The sequence below is a fragment of the Rana temporaria genome, chromosome 12, assembly GCF_905171775.1.
Source record: "Rana temporaria chromosome 12, aRanTem1.1, whole genome shotgun sequence".
Classification (NCBI taxonomy): Eukaryota; Metazoa; Chordata; class Amphibia; order Anura; family Ranidae; genus Rana; species Rana temporaria.
The window spans coordinates 142,519,061-142,538,950 of record NC_053500.1 but is presented as its reverse complement, the minus strand read 5'-3'; the positions used below and the strand labels follow the sequence as shown (position 1 = coordinate 142,538,950).

The window sequence follows — 19,890 nt, the reverse complement described above, 5'->3', positions numbered from 1 at the left end:
GTGCTCAGAGGTGGGTAGGCGGTGGAATCAAGGAACGGTGCTCAGAGGTGGGTAGGGGGTGGAACCAAGGCACTGTGCTCAGAGGTGGGTAGGGGGTGGAACCAAGGAACAGTGCTCGGAGGTGGGTAGGGGGTGGAACCAAGGAATGGTGCTCGGAGGTGGGTAGGGGTTGGAACCAAGGAACAGTGCTCAGAGGTGGGTAGGCGGTGGAATCAAGGAATGGTGCTCAGAGGTGGGTAGGGGTTGGAACCAAGGGACGGTGCTCAGAAGTGGGTAGGGGGTGGAACCAAGGAACGGTGCTCAGAGGTGGGTAGGTGGTGAAATCAAGGAATGGTGCTCAGAGGTGGGTAGGCGGTGGAACAAGGAATGGTGCTCAGAGGTGGGTAGGCGGTGGAATCAAAGAATGGTGCTCAGAGGTGGGTAGGGGGTGGAACCAAGGGACGGTGCTCAGAAGTGGGTAGGGTGTGGAACCAAGGAACGGTGCTCAGAGGTGGGTAGGGGGTGAAACCAAGGGACAGTGCTCAGAGGTGGGTAGGGGGTGGAACCAAGGAACTGTGCTCAGAGGTGGGTAGGTGGTGAAATCAAGGAATGGTGCTCAGAGGGGGGTAGGGGGTGGAACCAAGGAATGGTGCTCAGAGGTGGGTAGGGGTGGAACCAAGGAACGGTGCTCAGAGGTGGGTAGGGGGTGGAACCAAGGAACGGTGCTCAGAGGTGGGTAGGGGGTAGAACCAAGGAATGGTGCTCGGAGGTGGGTAGGGGGCAGAGACAAGGGGTGACTCCAAAAGGGAAAGGTTCTTGTACCTATTTTCTGAGAAAAAAAGCCCTGGCACTAACAGTTTGTGCGCCGCTATATTTTTCCATTCTGAAGTTATGTTATGTAAAGCACGATCCCCCCCTGTGCCTCTTTCGCCGCGATTCCGGCTCCGCGTGCCAAAAAATTGAATCACTTGAAACCGGTCACTGCAAACACCGGAAAACGTGCGGCAGATTACCGAGCCCCGCAAACCTCTTTCATGTTTGTGGTTGGAGATGTTTCCATTGCCCTGGAAGGGGTCCAAGCCGGATAGCTGGGGTGCAGCCTGATAACATTCGTTATAACATTGTATCACATGATATCGCACATTAAAGGCCACGGAGATACAATGTATTTGGCTGTGTCTTTACCGATAGGTCCCTCTAGGCGGTCTGGTCGCTCCGCTGCTTCACAAAGGTCCCGTCATCCACACTGAGATAAGACCTCCAGATGTTCAAATACGTTCTTTCTTCTATTTTCAGAGGTTCATGTGACAACCTCGGCATGCGGACCGCCCTCTGTTTTAAGTAGCAGATAAAGAGAAGTCTCTGGAAAGGAAATATTGGCCAAAAAAACATAGAATTCTCATGTAGGAGAGCTGGAGACATCGTCCACCAGGACGGCCTGCATGGACATGGAGCCTTATCCGGGACCCACACCAGGGTTTCCAAGGGGGTCATTGACACCCGACAGCACAGAGACCTTCCAGCATGCAGGTTGAGTTCTATACAGGTCATTCAAAAGGACAAGATCCCGAACTCCAAACAGACCCCACAGTCATGTAAGTTGAAGCAGTCTAAGCCTAACTCCGTCCAGGCCCCTTTCTCCGACGCGTTTCGCCCCGCCGCCAGGGCTTAGTCATGACCATCGGCTCTGTTTGAAGTGCAACAATTGGGATCTTTTTCTCTTGTCTGATCACATAGAGCTGGGAAGAACTCTTTAGATCGAGCCAGCCCATCCTCCACACAACCCCACCGCTCACTGCTGCTCTCTTTCCTTGTGCAGGGAGACTGGTCTTGCCTCCGCCTCCTCTTGAAGTTTTCTGCAGGCAGCCTACAGTGGGTGGAGCCTTCTTGGCCCCTCCCACAGCTCTTCTCTCTCTCTCTTCTCATGCAGGGTGACTGATCTTGTCTCCACCCCCTTCTAAAGTTTGCTGCATGCAGTCTACAGTGGGTGGAGCCTGATTGGCCCCTCCCACAGCTCTGCTCTCTCTCTTTCTTCTTGTGCAGGGTGACTGGTCTTGTCTCCACCCCCTTTTGAAGTTTGCTGCAGGCAGCCTACAGTGGGTGGAGCCTGATTGGTCCCTCCCACAGCTCTGCTCTCTCTCTTTGTTTAGAGTGACCAGTCTTGTCTCTGCCCACTGATGTAGATCTCTGCAGGCAGCCTGTATTGAGTGTCTGTTGGGCCCCTCCCACAGCTCTTCTCTCTCTCTCCTTGTGCAGGGGGACTGGTCTTGTCTCCTCCCCCTCCTAAAGTTTTCTGCAGGCAGCCTACAGTGGGTGGAGCTTGCCAGGCCCCTCCAACAGCTCTGCTCTCTCTCTCTTCTTATGCAGGGTCTTGTCTCCGCCCCCTCCTGAAGTTTGCTCTAGGCAGCCTACAGTGGGTGGAGCCTGCCTGGCCCCTCCCACAGCTCTGCTCTCTCTTCTTGTACAGGGTGACTGGTCTTGTCTCCGCCCCCTCCTGAAGTTTTCTGCAGAAAGCCTACAGTGGGTGGAGCTTGTCAGGCCCCTCCCACAGCTCTGTTCTCTCTCTCTTCTTGTGCAGGGTGACCAGTCTTGTATCCGCCCCTCCTGTGGTTTTCTGCAGACAACCTGTAGTGGGTGGAGCCTGCTGGACCCCTGTCATAGCTCTGGTTTCTACACGGGCTATGTACAGCACAGTGATGATATCACAGCTACATTTACAAGGCAATATCCAAGATTTATACTCTTGGTGATTATTGGGGAATATATTTTAAGGAGAAGTCCAGCCTGAGCTTGTTTGGCCGGGGTTCTGCTATGGGTCACAGGAGTGCAATTCGTTTTGCACTCCTGTGACCAGTGGCATCGGAAGGGGGGCTGAGGGGGGCTGGAGCCCCAAGTGAGCCCCCAAAAAGCCCAGAGTCTTGGGCATTCACAGCTCTATTATTAGCCTCGAGCCCGAGCGGGGGCCGATCTGAATCGGAGCGCGGCCAAGTGAAATAGAAGGTCCCGCCTTCTGGAGCCTGCAGCGCCCACGATGGATGCCCCACTGTTACAATGCCGGGACCGCAGGATGTGTGACGTCCATCATAGGCGCTGCAAGCTTCAGAAGGCGGGAATTACAATGCGGCTGCCGCACCACGTCACTATGAGATCCCTGCTCGGCGCTCGGGTGGGCGGCTCTCCTCTCCTGGCTCTGTCTCTGGCTGCCTGCTGTGATGATGATGGGAGCACCGCACACTACAGCTGAGCTGCAGGACACATTAAGTTGGTCTCCTGGTTTGGTAGGTCAGTGTATGTCTGTCAGGTAGGTCAGTGTAATGGTCAGTGTGGGTCAGGTAGGTCAATGTATGTCAGGTAGGTCAGTGTATTGGTCAGTGTGGGTCAGGTAGGTCAATGTATGTCAGGTAGGTCAGTGTAATGGTCAGTGTGGGTCAGGTAGGTCAGTGTGTCAGGTAGGTGAGTTTAGTGGTCAGCATTGATGGGTGGGCACTGGTAAGCCAGGTACCAACCAGCAAGTGAACCCCCCATCACACAACCCCACCCTCCACACAACCCAACCGCCCAGCCAAAACCCCCCCCCCCCCGTTGCCAGGCTCGGACTTCGGGCTGAAGCCCCTGGTCTTTTTGCCACCCGGCAACGCCCCTGCCTGTGACCCAACTGAAGTCCGCTCTTTGCTGATGTCATGGATATCAGTCCAGGCAACGAGTCGATGAGAGCCTGAGACGTCCGCTCCCCGCCACTCCACAGCTCATCGCTCCAGCGAGCGTGAAGGAGCAGAGAGGAGAGCTGCTGATTGACAGTCTGCATCGCTCTGCTATCTGTGAGAACCGAGGCATCGGCAATGTTCGATCGCTCGGTTCTCAGTGCAAAGGTGCCGGGAGACACACTATAGCAAACACAGACATCGCATGTGATTCGCACTCGCGCTACGGTTCCCGATCTCATGCGATGTCTGTGCAATACGAGTTTATTTTACTTCCTTTTTTGTAATTCACTTGCTGGTAAACCTCACCGATGACGTCTGCCTGATTGAAAACAATCTTCTCCGCAGTCTCTAATAATGTCAGACACCCACAATGCATTGCATAGACGCGTAACCTGCTCACTGTACAGAAACGTCACCTATTGGGTCTAAGAGTCGGGGACCTTGATGGAAACCGGATGGCTAAACGCACTCCGTGTTAATAATTTTTACCATATGAACCATCCATGTGGTTACAGCATTGCCGTGCTATATATAACCGTTCACTCATCTGCGCGCCTAATGTCTTCCAAATGGTGATGACAGTCGGAGTCACGGACGCCCCACAATAAATAGTAAGGGCCCATTCACAACTCTCTGTCTGCGCCAAAGCATTTTCTTCATTTTTTTGCATACAGGCAACCATTCCCTTTTTTAAAGAACCCTAAAAATATATATACAGTATATATATATATATATATATATATATATATATATATGTAACGGAATGGCCCGTGATACCCAGAGACTTTTGAAGGATGCGGGGTACTCCTGTGCCAGCTTCACTAATGACTTTTGGGTCTAGGGTCATCCTATGTCCAATAGGGGCATAGGATGACTGAGAAATGATATCATGAATTACATGAGATGGGACAATAATGATAATTCAGGTATTGCAGGATATCTTGAAATATTACAAGTTGTTAATTCTGACCCCAACAGGTCAATAGGAGAGTGTCTCCTTCAATGTGGTACATAGACTGTTGAGGTGCTAATTAAGTCTACCTGGCTGTAGTGATAAAAGCTTGCTGTGATTGCATTTTATTGTCTATTGTGCTAATTAAGTCTGCCTCTCAAGAACCTTTCATTGTGTGAAGTTCTATTGATGATAATATGTGTTGTGACTTAGCACCCTCAGACGTCTGACTTACGTCTACAAAGGAATGTGTATTGTGTAGCAGGCGAGAATAACTTATCGGGGAGTCAGAACGTCAGGGTAATGATTAGTAATTAGTTCATGTAGATTATCTGAATGTCATTATCTAAAGGAATGTGTATTGAGCACCCATTGTGTCATGTTGTGGGTGAAGTTAAGCCATTGTTTCTTGGGGCTTCTAACTGTATATAACAAGCCTGAGTTTAACGTTAAAGTATTCATTCTGTTTGGAACCAGAAAACAGAGCTTGTGTCTCGTTATTCTGGGGAATTCTTATGGGTCGTGTCTGCCGGATTGTAGAGTGTCGATAAGCTGTCGTGGGTTGGTGGAATGGGATATCATAAACGGCGTTAACCCCTGACCGTTACAATATATATATATATATATATATATATATATATATATATACTGTATATATATCTGTACAACTTTTGGCCAATTTAGCGCTCCACAGTGCGACCCGTGTACTGTACATTCACACTCATGCCTTGGGGTGCACTGCCTTTTTATTTTTTTGCACACATGCTTATAGAAAATAATTTTAGGCCTGAAGATTACATAAAACCCCAAAACATTCAGTATTTTCTGAAAGTGGACGCCCTGGAGAATAAAACAGCGGTAGTTCTGAGTTTTTTTTTTTGTGTCACCCGATATTACCGCAAAAGTTTATGAAATGCAAAATTTCAGTAAAAAAAACAACACTGGGGCAGATTCAGGTACCTTTGCGCAGTTTTTACGGAGGCGCAGGGCAACGTTTTTGCCCTGCGCCCCTGCAAATTTTCTGCGCTACCCGCGATTCACGGAGCAGTAGCTCCGTAAATTGCGTGGGCGCTCCGGCAAAATGCCCGGCGTAAGCGTGCGCAATTTAAATGATCCCGTAGGGGGCGGGAATCATTTAAATTTAAATTAAAGGCGCGTTCCCGCGCCGATCGTAGAGAGCATGCTCCGTCGGGAAACTTTCCCGACGTGCATTGCGGCAAATGACGTCGCAAGGACGTCATTTGCTTCAAAGTGAACGTGAATGTCGTCCAGCGCCATTCACGATTCACTTACGCAAACTACGTAAAGTTCAAATTTCGCAAAGCGGGAACGACGGGTATACGTAACATTGGCTGCCCCTAATAGCAGGGGCAGCCTTACGCGAAAACCGCCGTACGCAAATGACGTAAACTGCGTACGCAGGGCTCGCGTAACGTTGTGAATCGGCGTTAGTATGCAATTTGCATACTATACGCTGAGCACAACGGGAACGCCACCTAGCGGCCATCGCAAGAATGCAGCCTAAGATATGCGGGCATAAGAGCCTTATGCCACGCATATCTTAGGCTGCAGTCGGCGTAACGAGGTTCCTGAATCAGGAGCATTCGTTACGCCGGCGCAAGTAAGCAATTGCGCTGCGTAACTATGGTTACGCAGGGGCAATTGCTCTCTGAATCCGGGCCACTAAAGTTAATTTTAGGGCATTGGGTAAAATCGAAAAGATTAGGTTGCACCGAGTAAATAGATACCTGACAAGCCTTAAAATTGCACACGACCGTGAAATGGCGACAAACGTCAGTACCCTTTAGGCCATGCTTTAAAAGCCCCCTATAGGTAATCAGTTTAGTGTTACGGAGGAGGTCTGATGCTAGAAATATTGCTCTCATTCCAGCATGCGTGGCGATATGTAACATGTGTATCGCAATCAACATTTCATGCATAGGCGCCCCCCGCACCCGTGCGTTTATATTTTTACGTGTGCATAAGGGGGCCTCCAAAAAAATTGGGAGGGGGGGGTTATGACGCCATCCAGGCATACTAAGAACAGAAAAGGGTCGTCAGCAAACTGTTACAAGGGTGAGAAAGACAATGCTCTAGTCTACAATGGCCCGGATTCAGGTAGAATTGCGCATAATTTACGGAGGCGCAGGGCAAGGTTTTTGCCCTGAGCCCCCGCAAATTTGCTCCGCTGCCCTTGATTCACGGAGCAGAAGCTCCGTGAATTGCACGGGCACGCCGGCAAAATGCCCGGCGCTAGAGCACGCAATTTAAATGATCCCATAGGGGGCGGGAATCATTTAAATTAGGCACGTTCCCGCGCCGATCGTAGAGCGCATGCTCCGTCGGGAAACTTTCCCGACGTGCATTGCAGCAAATGACGTCGCAAGGACGTCATTTGCTTCAAAGTGAACGTGAATGGCGTCCAGCGCCATTCACGATTCACTTACGCAAACAACGTAAAATTCAAATTTCGCGATGCAGGAACGACGGGTATACGTAACATGGGCTGCCCCTGCTAATAGCAGGGGCAGCCTTGCGCGAAAACCGCCGTACGTAAACGACGCAAATTGCGTACGCAGGGCTCGCGCAACGTTGTGAATCGGTGTTAGTATGCAATTTGCACACTATACACTGAGCACAACGTGAACGCCACCTAGCGTCCTCCGCAAGAATGCAGCCTAAGATATGCGGGCATAAGAGCCTTATGCCGCGCAGATCTTAGGCTGCAGTCGGCGTAACGAGGTTCCTGAATCAGGAGCACTCGTTACTCCGGGGCAAGTAAGCAATTGCGCTGTGTAACCTATGGTTACACAGGCGCAATTGCTTCTTGAATCCGGCCCACTGTAGACAATTGTGCTCTTCCAACCGTGTGGAGCAGTTTGATGAAGACCCTTTGCGCATTGTCGGCATTTGTACACACAATCAGAAAGACGGCCCTGAGCCTGGTCTTAATAACGTGTCTGGGTTTTCAGGCAACCCTACTCAGATCCTTTCCCCGGGTTATATACCATTTTTAATGTCTACAATATGTACAGTATACTACAAATGTATACAATGGGATCAAAGTCTTCCTGAAATCTTGTATCTCCAACAACTGAAGTCATCTGATAAGGAGATCACCTGACCTCCAAGTGTTCTTCAAGTTCCTACAAGTGGAATATCTGTCCTCTGTCACCGCTCTGTCAGCTTTCTATAGAGCCGGAACTTACCAGCTCCCTCCAGATCCTGCGGTATTTCCTTATCAGCAAATTTATCTGAAATCTCAACTGTTTGTCTCTAATGGTGAAAAAAAACATTGTGAGTGAAAACAATCTGGTTGGGACTCGGTTGTTGTGGGTTCATTTAGTTAATTATTGTTACAGTTTATCGAATGATCTTTATGTTGTTATTTCCAGTCGGTGCGACTTTCACTGGATGACATTCGATTTGCTAAAGCGCCGCGCATCATAAATTGCCGTGTTTTATTTATTTCTCCAAAATTACTCTTTTATCCTTGTTTTTATCTCTTTATTACGTGCTCATGTGCAGAAGCGAACGCGCATATATATATATATATATATATATATATATATATATATATATATATATATAAATCTATCTATCTATCTATCTATCTATCTATCTATCTATCTATCTATCTATCGGGTAGATTCATAAAGAAGTTACGCTGGCGTATCTATTGATACGCCGGGTAACTTCTAGGATGCTCCGGCGTATCTTTTTTCTGCATTCAGAAAACTAGATACGCCGGAATTTGGCTAAGATCCGACTGGCGTAAGTCCCTTATGCCGTCGTATCTTAGTTGCATATTTACACTGGCCGCTAGGTGGCGCTTCCGTTGATTTACGCAAAGAATATGCAAATTAGGTAGATACGCCGATTCAGAAACGTACGTCCGCCCGGCGCATTTTTTTACGTCGTTTACATTAGGCTTTTTCCGCTCCGGCGTAAAGTTACCCCTGCTATATGAGGCGTATCCTATGTTAAGTATGGACGTCGGGCCAGCGTTGAATTTTCCATCGATTACGTCGTTTGCGTAAGTCGTTCGCGACCAGGGCTGTGCGTAATTTACGTTCACGTCGAAAGCATTGGCTTTTTGCGGGTTAATTTGGAGCATGCGCACTGGGATACGTTCACGGACGGCGCATGCGCCGTTAGTCAAAAATGTAATTTACGTGGGGTCATGTTTTATTTTGATAAAACACGCCCACCTCTTCCCAATTTGAATTAGGCGCGCTTACGCCGGCAGATTTACGCTACGCCGCCGTAACTTAGGGCGCAGGTTCTTGGTGAATGCAGAACCTGCCTCACTAAGTTATGGCGGCGTAGCGTATCTGAGATACGCCACGCCCGCACAAAGTTACGGCGGGCTATCTGAATCTAGCCCTATGTGGTCACTTCTGCGCATGAGCACAGAGGGATGGGACATGTTACTTTTTTTCTTATTTTTACATATATATATATATATACGCACGCATATGTAAATGGTGTTCGCACCACACACATGTGAGGCATCATCACGAATGTTAGCGCAAGAGCAATAGTTCTAGCTCTAGACCTCCTCTGTAACTCCAAACAGGTAACCTTTAAAAAAAAAATTAAAGCGTCGCCTATGGAGATTTTTAAGTATCGAAGTTTGTCGCCATTCCACAAGCGTGCGCGATTTTTAAGTGTGACATGTTAGGTATCTATTTACTCGGCGTAACATCATTTTACAAAATAAACTTGGTTATGTAATGTGTTTTTTTTTCCATATTACTGTAAAATTTAAAAAAGTGTATTTTTTCCAAAAAATTGCCTTAGAAAAAACGCTGCGCAAATACCTTGTGACAAAAATTCTGAGTTTGAAAGTCTAGTGGCCTTCATGAAAATGTATTTTTACCGAATTCTAAGTTTGAAAGTCAGAATCCCGAGATTAAAATTCAGAATTCTGAGTTTCAAAGTCAAGTGGCCATCATAATTTTTTTTTTTTTTTTACAGAATTCTGAGTTTGAAAGTCAGAATTCTGAAATTGGAAGTCGGAATTCTGAGTTTGAAAATATTTTTATTTACAGAATTCTAAGATTAAAAGTCAGAATCCTGAGTTTGAAAAAATATATATTTTTTTACAGAATTCTGAGTTTCAAAGTCAAGTGGCCATCATAAACATTTTTATTTTTTACAGAATTCTGAATTTAAAAGGCCTGGTCAGCAAGTGGATATATATATATATGTATACATAGAATTTTATTTTTTTATCTGTCTGGATTTCAATTTTTTAGTGAACCTATGTTAGATGTTTCCCGAACTACCATTTAATCTGATCGTGCCGAAACTTCCTCTTTAAGCCTTCTAATAATAATGACCAGAGGAGACCCCGGCCTACATGGCGGCGCTGCAGTGCAGTTACATAATTAGAGGAAAGCCTCAGAAGCATCTTGATTAAAGGCAGAGAGGGGCCAACGCGTTACGTCCAGATTGGATAAGCGCTTAAAGTCTTACGTAAAACGCTAAAGATAGATGCCTGTGTTAAAAATAAAATTAAAGAAAAAAAAAAAAGTCTCAGGATATCCTGTGTTGTTTCTACATTAATATTCACTCAGCAGAAATATTTAAACAAAGTCTGCGCGGCAAGGAATCTCTGCAATGCGTCTGTTCAGCGTGTGCGTAAGAAAGGATGGCGTGCGGGCTGCGTGCACAGAGCAGATGTCTTCACATTACACGGCGGGATGACCTTTTCTGCTCATAGAATACACCGATAATCGCATTACCGCATTCTCAGGGCAGGAGGGACAGTGCGAGGGGGAAACGTGGAAATGTAACAAACCCCGCATTTCCTGTCTCAATGTGTACCAGATTTCCTCGAAGGAAACTTTCCTAGACAAATACAACTGGGGTGGACTGATACATATTAATTCTTTAAAGCAGCCATAACATTATGATCACCCAGTCGCGGCATTGGATTCCTCTAGACCTCTGAAGGTACACTGTGGTTTCTGGCACCAAGCCGTCACTAGCAGATACTTTAAGTCCTGCAAGTTGGGAGGTGGGGCCTCCATGGATCGGACTTGTTTTTTACTGTAACACCTCAAACCCTTTGTTGTGCTCCTCAAACCATTATTGAGTTCATCAAACCAGGTCACCTTCTTCCATTGCTCTGTGTTCCAGTCCTGAGGCTCATGTGCGCATTGTAGGCGCCTTTTGGCTGTGGACACGGGTCGGCATGGGAACCCTGAGAGGTCTGCAGCTACACAGCTCCATAATACAACAAACTGCGATGCTCTGTGAGGCTTTCCTTCCCACCTCCATCAATGAGCCTTCCCTCCCCACCACCAGCATTGAACCTTCCCTCCCCCACCTCCATCAATGAGCCTTCCCTTCCCACCTCCATCAATGAGCCTTCCCTCCCCACCTCCATCAATGGGCCTTCCCCCCCTCACCTCCATCAATAAGCCTTCCCTCCCCACCTCCATCAATAAGCCTTCCCTCCCCACCTCCATCAATAAGCCTTCCCTCCCCACCTCTATCAAGGAGCTTTCCCTCCCCACCTCTATCAATGAGCCTTCCCTCCCCACCACCAGCATTGAACCTTCCATCCCTCCCACCTCCATCAATGAGCCTTCCCTCCCCACCTCCATCAATGAGCCTTTCCTCCCCACCTCTATCAATGATCCTTCCCTCCCCACCTCCATCAATGGGCCTTTCCTCCTCACCTCCATCAATGAGCCTTCCCTCCCAACCGCCATCAATAAGCCTTCCCTCCCCACCTTCATCAATGAGCCTTCCCTCCCTACCGCCATCAATAAGCTTTCCCTCCCCACCTCTATCAATGAGCCTTCCCTCCCCACCTCTATCAATGAGCCTTCCCTCCCCACCTCCATCAATGAGCCTTCCCTCCTCACCTCCATCAATGGGCCTTCCCTCCTCACCTCCATCAATGAGCCTTCCCTCTTCACCTCCATCAATGAGCCTTTCTTCCCCACCGCCATAAATGGGCCTTCCCTCTTCACCTCCATCAACCAGCCCCCCCCACCGCCATCAATGGGCCTTTCCTCTCCACCTCCATTAATGAGCGTTTCCTCCCCACCTCTATCAACAAACCTTTGCTCCCCAACTCCATCAATGAACCGTCCCTCCCCACCTCCATCAATTAGCCTTCCCTCCCTACCTCCACCAATGAGTCTTCCCTCCCCAACCCCATCAATGAGCCTTCCCTCCTCACCTCCATCAACGAGCCTTCCCTCCCCACCTCCATAAGTGAGCCTCCCCCTCCACCTCCATCAATGAGCATTCTCTCCCCACCTCCATCAATGAGCCATCCCTCCCCACCTCCATCAATGAGCCTTCCCTCCTCACCTCCATCAATGAGCCTTCCCTCCCCACCTCCATCAGTGAGCCTCCCCCTCCACCTCCATCAATGAGCCTCCCCCTCCCACCTCCATCAATGAGCCTCCCCCTCCCACCTCCATCAATGAGCCTTGGCCCTCCGTGACCCTGTCACCAATTGGCCGGATCTCCATCCTTGGACCACTTTTAATCAGACCTGACCACTGCAGACCGGGAACATCCCACTAGAGGTGCAGAGTTCCCCAGTCTGTATACCTGCTGTCATCATTATGAGGAGTTCCCACCATTCCTTGATGAGTTTTCATGTACTGTATTTTTTTATGGAAAATGTTACAGGAGATGGACGTGACTCCCAAAATTTCCAGGAGAACAGAAACAGAGTCGGGATTTCTCATCACATCTTAGATTTTAACACTAGGAAGGACTTATCCTTTAAAGGGGTGTAGCCTTTCCTAAAGAACATTCTCTGGTGACCCCCAAAATATGTCACTGGCTGTCCGTTGCTTCAGCCACCTCTAAATGGTGTCAGCCCCGCCCTCATCACCAAATAGAGGACCTTCCCGCTTTATCACTTGAAGTGGAAACCCCCTTTTCATTATAGAGGGATCCCCCTGTAAATAAAGGCACATGCTCTAGTTATAAAGCAAACCTGGTGGGAATTTCATAGTGTACTGCAAATGTAGACTAGCCCTTTAATTGCTTACACCTAGCAGCAGATTACATGGAGATAAGAGTCACATAACAGATAAAGGATCTTGCACAACCTTCCTGGGGAAGGCGGAAAAACTGGTTGTTGTTAAGAATATCTCAGCTGAGCTCAGGTCTCACAATGCACAGGACATGCAGAGTGCCATACCGGGGACTAGGGGGGGAGCGAGGTGATTGGGGTTAGGGGTGCTGAAATCTGCATCATCCTTCACCCTACAGATGGTCCTCCTGGCCCCTACCATAAAACAATGACCATGTGAAGAGGGCGGAGTCCACCTGTGTGTCATGTAATCTCAGTATAAATACAGCTGTTCTGTGAAGCCCTCAGAGGTTTGTTAGAGAACCTTAGTGAACAAACAGCATCATTAATGCCAAGGAACACACCAGACAGGTCAGGGATAAAGTTGTGGAGAAGTATAAAGCAGGGTTAGGTTATAAAAAAATCTCCCAAGCTTTGACCATCTCATGGCGCTCTGTTCAATCCTTCATCCGAAAATGGAAAGAGTATGTATGGCACAACTGCAAACCTACCAAGATATGGCCGTCCACCTAAACTGACCGGGCCGGACAAGGAGAGCATTTATCAGAGAAGCAGCCAAGAGGCCCATGGGAACTCTGGAGGAGCTGCAGAGATCCACATCTCAGGGGGGAGAATCTGTCCACAGGACAACTATTAGTGGTCTCTCCACAAATCTGCCCTTTATGGAAGAGTGACAAGAAGAAAGACATTGGTGAAAGAAAGACATAAGACGTCCTGTTTGCAGTTTGTGAGAAGCCACGTGGGGGAGGGGACACAGCAAACATGCGGAACAAGGTGCTCTGGTCACATGACACCAACATTTTTTTTTAGCCTAAAAGCAAAACCCTATGTTTGGGGAAAAACTAACACTGCGCATCACCCTGAACACACCATCCCCACCGTGAAACATGGTGGTGGCAGCATCATGTGGTGGAGATGCTTTTCTTCAGCAGGGACAGGGAAGCCGGTCAGAGTTGATGGGATGATGGATGGAGCCAAATACAGGACAATCTTAGAAGAAAAGTCTGCAAAAGACTTGAGACTGGTGGGGAGGTTCACCTTCCAGCAGGACAACGACCCTAAAGTACAGCCAGAGCTACAATGGAATGCCTACTGCACTTAGCTGCGTATGAGCGCGTAAACTCACTCAACTGGCCGGAATTTTTTTTTGTAGCCAATAGAGTCAATTCACAAGCATATGCCTGTATTTTTATACGCATTTAGACATATTTTCACACCTACAGACGTACATTACACTGGAAAACAGGTCTGGGGCATTTGGGACAGCCGTAAGCATTAATAATATTTTGTGCCAGGCGGTGCCGATAATAATAAATTATCAGCAGCATTTCGTAGGAATTACCTTGATGACTTAACTCATTCTGGATGCCATCCAATATGGCTGCCAGGAAATAACCTGCCTGTTTATTTGTTTTCTGATACGGTGACTTGCCCTTGTTCCCCCCCTAGACGCTCCTCCTAAATTGGTATTAAACCCAGAATACAATGAGCCTTCCCTCCCCACCTCCATCAATGAGCCTTCCCTCCCCACCTTCATAAATGAGAATGCCCTCCCGACCTCCATCAATGAGCCTTCCCTCCCCACCTCCATCCATGAGACTTCCCTCCCCACCTTCATAAATGAGAATGCCCTCCCGACCTCCATCAATGAGCCTTCCCTCCCCACCTCCATCCATGAGACTTCCCTCCCCACCTCCATCAATGAGCCTTCCCTTCCCACCTTCATAAATGAGACTTCCCTCCCGACCTCCATCAATGAGACTTTCCTCCCCACCTCCATCAATGAGCCTTCCCTCCCCACCTCCATCAATGAGCCTTCCCTCCCCACCTCCATCAATGAGCCTTCCCTCCCCACCTCCATCAATGAGCCTTCCCTTCCCATCTCCATCAATGAAACTTCCCTCCCCACCTCCATCAATGAGCCTTCCCTCCCCACCTCCATCAATGAGCCTTCCCTCCCCACCTCCATCAATGAGCCTTCCCTTCCCATCTCCATCAATGAAACTTCCCTCCCCACCTCCATCAATGAGCCTTCCCTCCCCACCTCCATCAACGAGCCTTCTCTCCCCCATCTTCATCAATGAGCCTTCCCTCCCCACCTCCATCAATGAGCCTTCCCTCCCCACCTCAATCAATGAGCCTTCCCTCCCCACCTCCATCAACAAGCCTTTCCTCCTACACCGCCATCAATGAGCCTTCCCTCTCCACCTCCATCAATGAACCTTCCCTCCCCACCTCCATCAATGAGCCTTCCGTCCCCACCTCCATCAACAAGCCTTTCCTCCTACACCGCCATCAATGAGCCTTCCCTCCCCTCCTCCATCAACGAGCCTTCCCTCCTCATCTCCATCAATGAGCCTTCCCTCCCCACCTCCATCCATGAGACTTCCCTCCCCACCTCCATCAATGAGCCTTCCCTCCCCCACCTCCATCAATAAGCCTTCCCTGCCCACCTCCATCAATGAACCATTTTCTCCCCACCTCCATCAACGAGCCTCCCCCACCACCATCAATGAGCCTTCCCTCCCCACCTCCATCAATGAGCCTTCCCTCCCCACCTCCATCAATGACCCTTCTCTCCCACCTCCATCAATGACCCTTCTATCCCCACCCCATCAATGACCCTTCTATCCCCACCTCCATCAATGAGCCTTCCCTCCCCACCTCCATCAATGAGCCTTCCCCACCTCCATCAATGACCCTTCTATCCCCACCCCATCAATGACCCTTGCCTCCCCACCTCCATCTCCTGGGAACGCTTGGTCAGCAGTCGTCTCATGTCCACTAATACAGCGCACACCAGCGGTGCCCCCACCTAACGGAAAAATAAGACAACCTCAAAATACACAAGAAGAACCGGAGCCAAGAACGTTCCTCTGGAAAACACGGCGGAGTGGTGGAAACATCTGGACATTTAACATTAGGAAGGAAAAACATTCCATGACTCGGGACAAAACCCAACCTGAGAACAAGTTGGAGGGCAGCATGGTGCTCCACTCCGAGGCACTCCTCTCAGGATTCTCGGCGTGTTTTAGGTAATTAGAGAGGAATGGATGGATTGTGGCTACTGAGATCACCACAAGCTGGAACTGGCCGGAGAATCCCGGGATTTAAAGGGCGTTCCGGGCGTCTACCTGATGAAACCAAACATCCTCTCTGCATGCTCCGGCATAACACCTGATTACTATCATTAGATTATGAAGTGATCCTCGAAGGAGATTTACCAGTCTGACACGTCGCACTACACGGGGACAGAGTACACGCCGCGTCACACTTCTTATCCTGTCCTTCTTTAAATCTTCCCACCAACAGGACTGCTATGCAAGTTAGAAAGATTAAAAAGCCGTTCTTGAGTTCCAATCCAGTGACTTTGCCTAGGCCGAGACGATGTCATCAGTCTGCTGCAGGCAGGAGGAAGCATTTCCTCAGTCTCCCCTCCCCCCCCAGTGACTTTGCCTAGGCTGAGACAATGTCATCAGTCTGCTGCAGGCAGGAGGAAGCATTTCCTCAGTCTCCCCCTCCCCCCAGTGACTTTGCCTAGGCTGTGACAATGTCGTCAGTCTGCTGCAGGCAGGAGGAAGCCTTTCCTCAGTCTCCCCTCCCCCAGTGACTTACGCCGACGTAAGTGCAAATGTGCGCCGTCGTATCTGTGCGCCAGACCCACAAACTAATATGCGCCTAAAAACAGGCTACACCCCGCTGACGTAGCTTGCTTACGCCGGCGTAGGGTGGGCGCACATTTAGGCTGGGCGGATGGTGCCGCTCACATTGATTAGCCATTCAAACATGCAAATGAGGGAAATATGGCAATTCACGAATGTGCGTGTGCCCGGCGCATGCTACGTGAGATGCGCGTAAGTTGTACGTCCGCCGTAAAGTTATTCCCCATAAAGGAGGAGCAACCCGGCAACAGACATGCTCAGGTCTGCACCAGGGAACACAAGCCGGCGTATTGTGCGTTGGACGTGTGTCTGGCTGGGCGTACGTTGCGTTCACGGCGTACGCAGTGATCCGGCGTAGCTTAGGCAGTTGTGGCGGGGTGGTTGTGAGCAGGCGCGGGGGGGTGTGTGCATGCGCAGTTCGTTATACGTACCTGTCATCATTTGCATGGGGTCACGCCTCATTTGCATGGGTCACGCCCACTTCCACCTACGCCGGCGTACGCCTTCGAAACCCACGCCACGCTGGCGCAGCGTTGGGAGCACTGGCTTGCTGAATGCAATGCTTGCCTCTCTGCGCTGCGCTGGCGTAGCGTGTACGGTGGTTACTCTACGGCGGCGTAATGCGGGCCTTGCTCTCTGTGAATCTGGGCCATAGTTTAAAAAAAAAAATATATATTTTTTTGTTTATAGCGCAAAGAATAAAAACCGCAGAGGTGATCAAATACCACCAAAAAAAAGGTCTATTTGTGGGGAAAAAAGGACGTTAATTTTGTTTGGGTACAATGTCACACGACCGCGCAATTGTCAGTTAAAGCGACGCAGTGCCGAATCGCAAAAAATTACCCGGTTAACTGTTGCACTAATATCGTGACATCAAAAAGTGGAACTGCCGCTATTTTATTCTCTTTCAGAAAATATATAATATCGGGGAGGGTTTTATGGGATCTTCAGGCCTAAACTAATTTTTTTAAACTTGTAACCAAAAAAAGGGGAAAAAAAGAGTTAACAGGACATGCGAGAAATGGGGAAACGCGTGTTGACACATCTGATTCTGTAACATTGTAGCTCCGCCCAAAGTTGGCGGCGGCAGCCAAGTGATGTTTGAGAAATGACAACGTTTGGGAACGTTTCTAAAGAAAGAGCCACGCCTGCCCTTGGCACCAATCCCTGTCATTATCACAATGGCACCTCGGGAGAGAGGTAAACATCTCGGCATTCTCTGCTGTCACTGAGGACGGCGGGAGAAATAGGAACTCACCCGAGTGTCTGAGTGCCCGAGTGTCTGAGGAATCAGGTAGGTGACACAACTGAAGATCCGTCTTCTTCCGCTGTAAAGCGTCATTTTAGGTGGATTGTTTTGGGCCTTTATATGAGCAGGGCCGTCTTACTGAGCGGGCACCCCTGGGCACAGCCCGGGGGCCCCACATTCACCTGGGGCCCCATCAGAGCCGGATGACTTGAAATAGCACTACTAGGCAAAGGAGTGTCAGTTGGTGCGCTCGAGGGGAGCAGAAATGAGTATACCCTCCCCCGGAAAAACCCGTGGTTCAATCCAGCTGCTCCTCTCCTCCCCCTCCTTTGATGGGCACTGAGCCGCTCCATCCTCCTGATGACCCCTGGGCTCAGTGTGCAGTGAGACTCTGAATCTGGTGGCAAGTGACACACTGGGGTGGATTCAGTAAGCAATTGCGACTGCGTATCCATAGTTACGCAGCGCAATTGCTTAGTTGCGCCGGCGTAACGACTTTTCTGTATTCAGAAAGCTCGTTACGCCGACTCCAGCCTAAGATATGACTGGCATAAGGCTCTTATGCCGTCGTATCGTAGGCTGCATTCTTACGATGGCCGCTAGGTGGCGTTCCCGTAGTGGTCAGCGTAGAGTATGCAAATTGCATACTCACGCCGATTCACAACCCTACGCGCGCCCTGCGTACGCATTTTACGTCGTTTACGTTCGTCGGGTTCTGCGTAAGGCTGCCCATGCTATTAGCAGGGGCAGCCAATGCTAAGTATACCCGTCGTTCCCGCGTCGCGATTTTTAAAAATGACGTTGTTTGCGTAAGTGAATCGTGAATGGCGCTGGACGCCATTTACGTTCACGTTGAAGCAAATGACGTCCTTGCGACGTCATTTACCGCAATGCACGTCGGGATAGTTTCCCGACGGAGCATGCGCACTACGTTCGGCGCGGGAACGCGCGTAATTTAAATGATCCACGCCCCCTACGGGATCATTTAAATTACGCGTGCTTACGCCGGCCATTTTTACGGAGCGCCCGCGCAAATTACGGAGCTACTGCTTCGTGAATGAAGCGTAGCGCACGTGATTTACGGAGGCGTAGCGTTAAAACGGTACGCTGCGCCTCCGTAAGAGGGCGCAAATCTACCTGAATCTAGGCCACTGTGAAGTAGAAAAATTGTACTTTCATTCCTGAGAGTAGGTGCGTAAATTGGGGCAAGCTTGTAGGGGCCCCATAACATTACGTTTTTAACCGCTTAAGGACCGCCTCCTGTACATTTACGTCGGCAGAATGGCACGGCTGGGCACAGGCACGTACAGGTACGTCCTCTTTAAGTGCCCAGCCGTGGGTAGCCGAAGCTCCGTGACCGCGGCCGCGAGACCCGATCGCCGCTGGAGTCCCGCGATCGGTCCCCGGAGCTGAAGAACGGGGAGAGGTGTGTGTAAACACAGCTTCCCCGTTCTTCACTGTGGCGCCGTCATCGATCGTGTGTTCCCTAATATAGGGAATCACAATCGATGACGTCACACCTACAGCCACACCCCCCTACAGTTGTAAACACAGATGAGGTCACACTTAACCCCTTCAGTGCCCCCTTGTGGTTAACTCCCAAACTGCAATTGTCATTTTCACAGTAAACAATGCATTTTTTGCTGTGAAAATGACAATGGTCCCAAAAATGTGTCAAAAGTGTCCGAAGTGTCCGCCATAATGTCGCAGTCACGAAAAAAAATGCTGATCGCCGCCATTAGTAGTAAAAATTTTTTTTTTTTATAAAAATGCAATAAAACTACCCCTTATTTTGTAAACGCTATAAATTTTGCGCAAACCAATCGATAAATGCTTATTGCGATTTTTTTTTACGAAAATGGCGATGATATACGTCGCCATTCTGCTGACGTATATCGGCGTGAAGGGGTCCTTAAGTGGTTAACCATCGGTTAAAAAAAAAGCCAACTTGCTTTCAATTTTAACTGATGGATTCCTAACCGATAGGTCAAAACCGATCGTTAGTAGGCACGAACCATCGGTTAAAAATCCACGCATGCTCAGACTAAATTAGGGGACGGGAGCGCTCGTTCTGGTAAAACTAGCGTTCGTAATGGAGTAAGCACATTCATCACGCTGTAACAGACAGAAAAGCGCGAATCGTCTTTTACTAACACGGAATCAGCTAAAGCAGCCCCAAGGGTGGCGCCAAAGGCTTTGGCCTTCCCCTTTATAGTGCCGTCGTACGTGGTTTACGTGTCCGCGTTCTGACACGATCGGTTATTTAACCG

General features: G+C 49.2%; 1 protein-coding gene across 3 annotated transcripts in view; it reads left to right on the top strand.

Moving 5' to 3' along the window:
- KCNJ16 (potassium inwardly rectifying channel subfamily J member 16) overlaps window positions 1-19,890 on the top strand; it is a 53,022-nt gene that overhangs the window by 10,713 nt on the left and 22,419 nt on the right. The window contains exon 1 of one of the 3 annotated variants that reach the window (XM_040331029.1): window positions 17,529-17,665. The exons of the other annotated variants lie outside the window; for them this stretch is intronic. The gene's annotated coding sequence lies outside the window, so the exon portion shown is untranslated. Of the gene's footprint in view, window positions 1-17,528; window positions 17,666-19,890 lie in introns of those variants that run through there. 3 annotated transcript variants of the gene reach the window in all.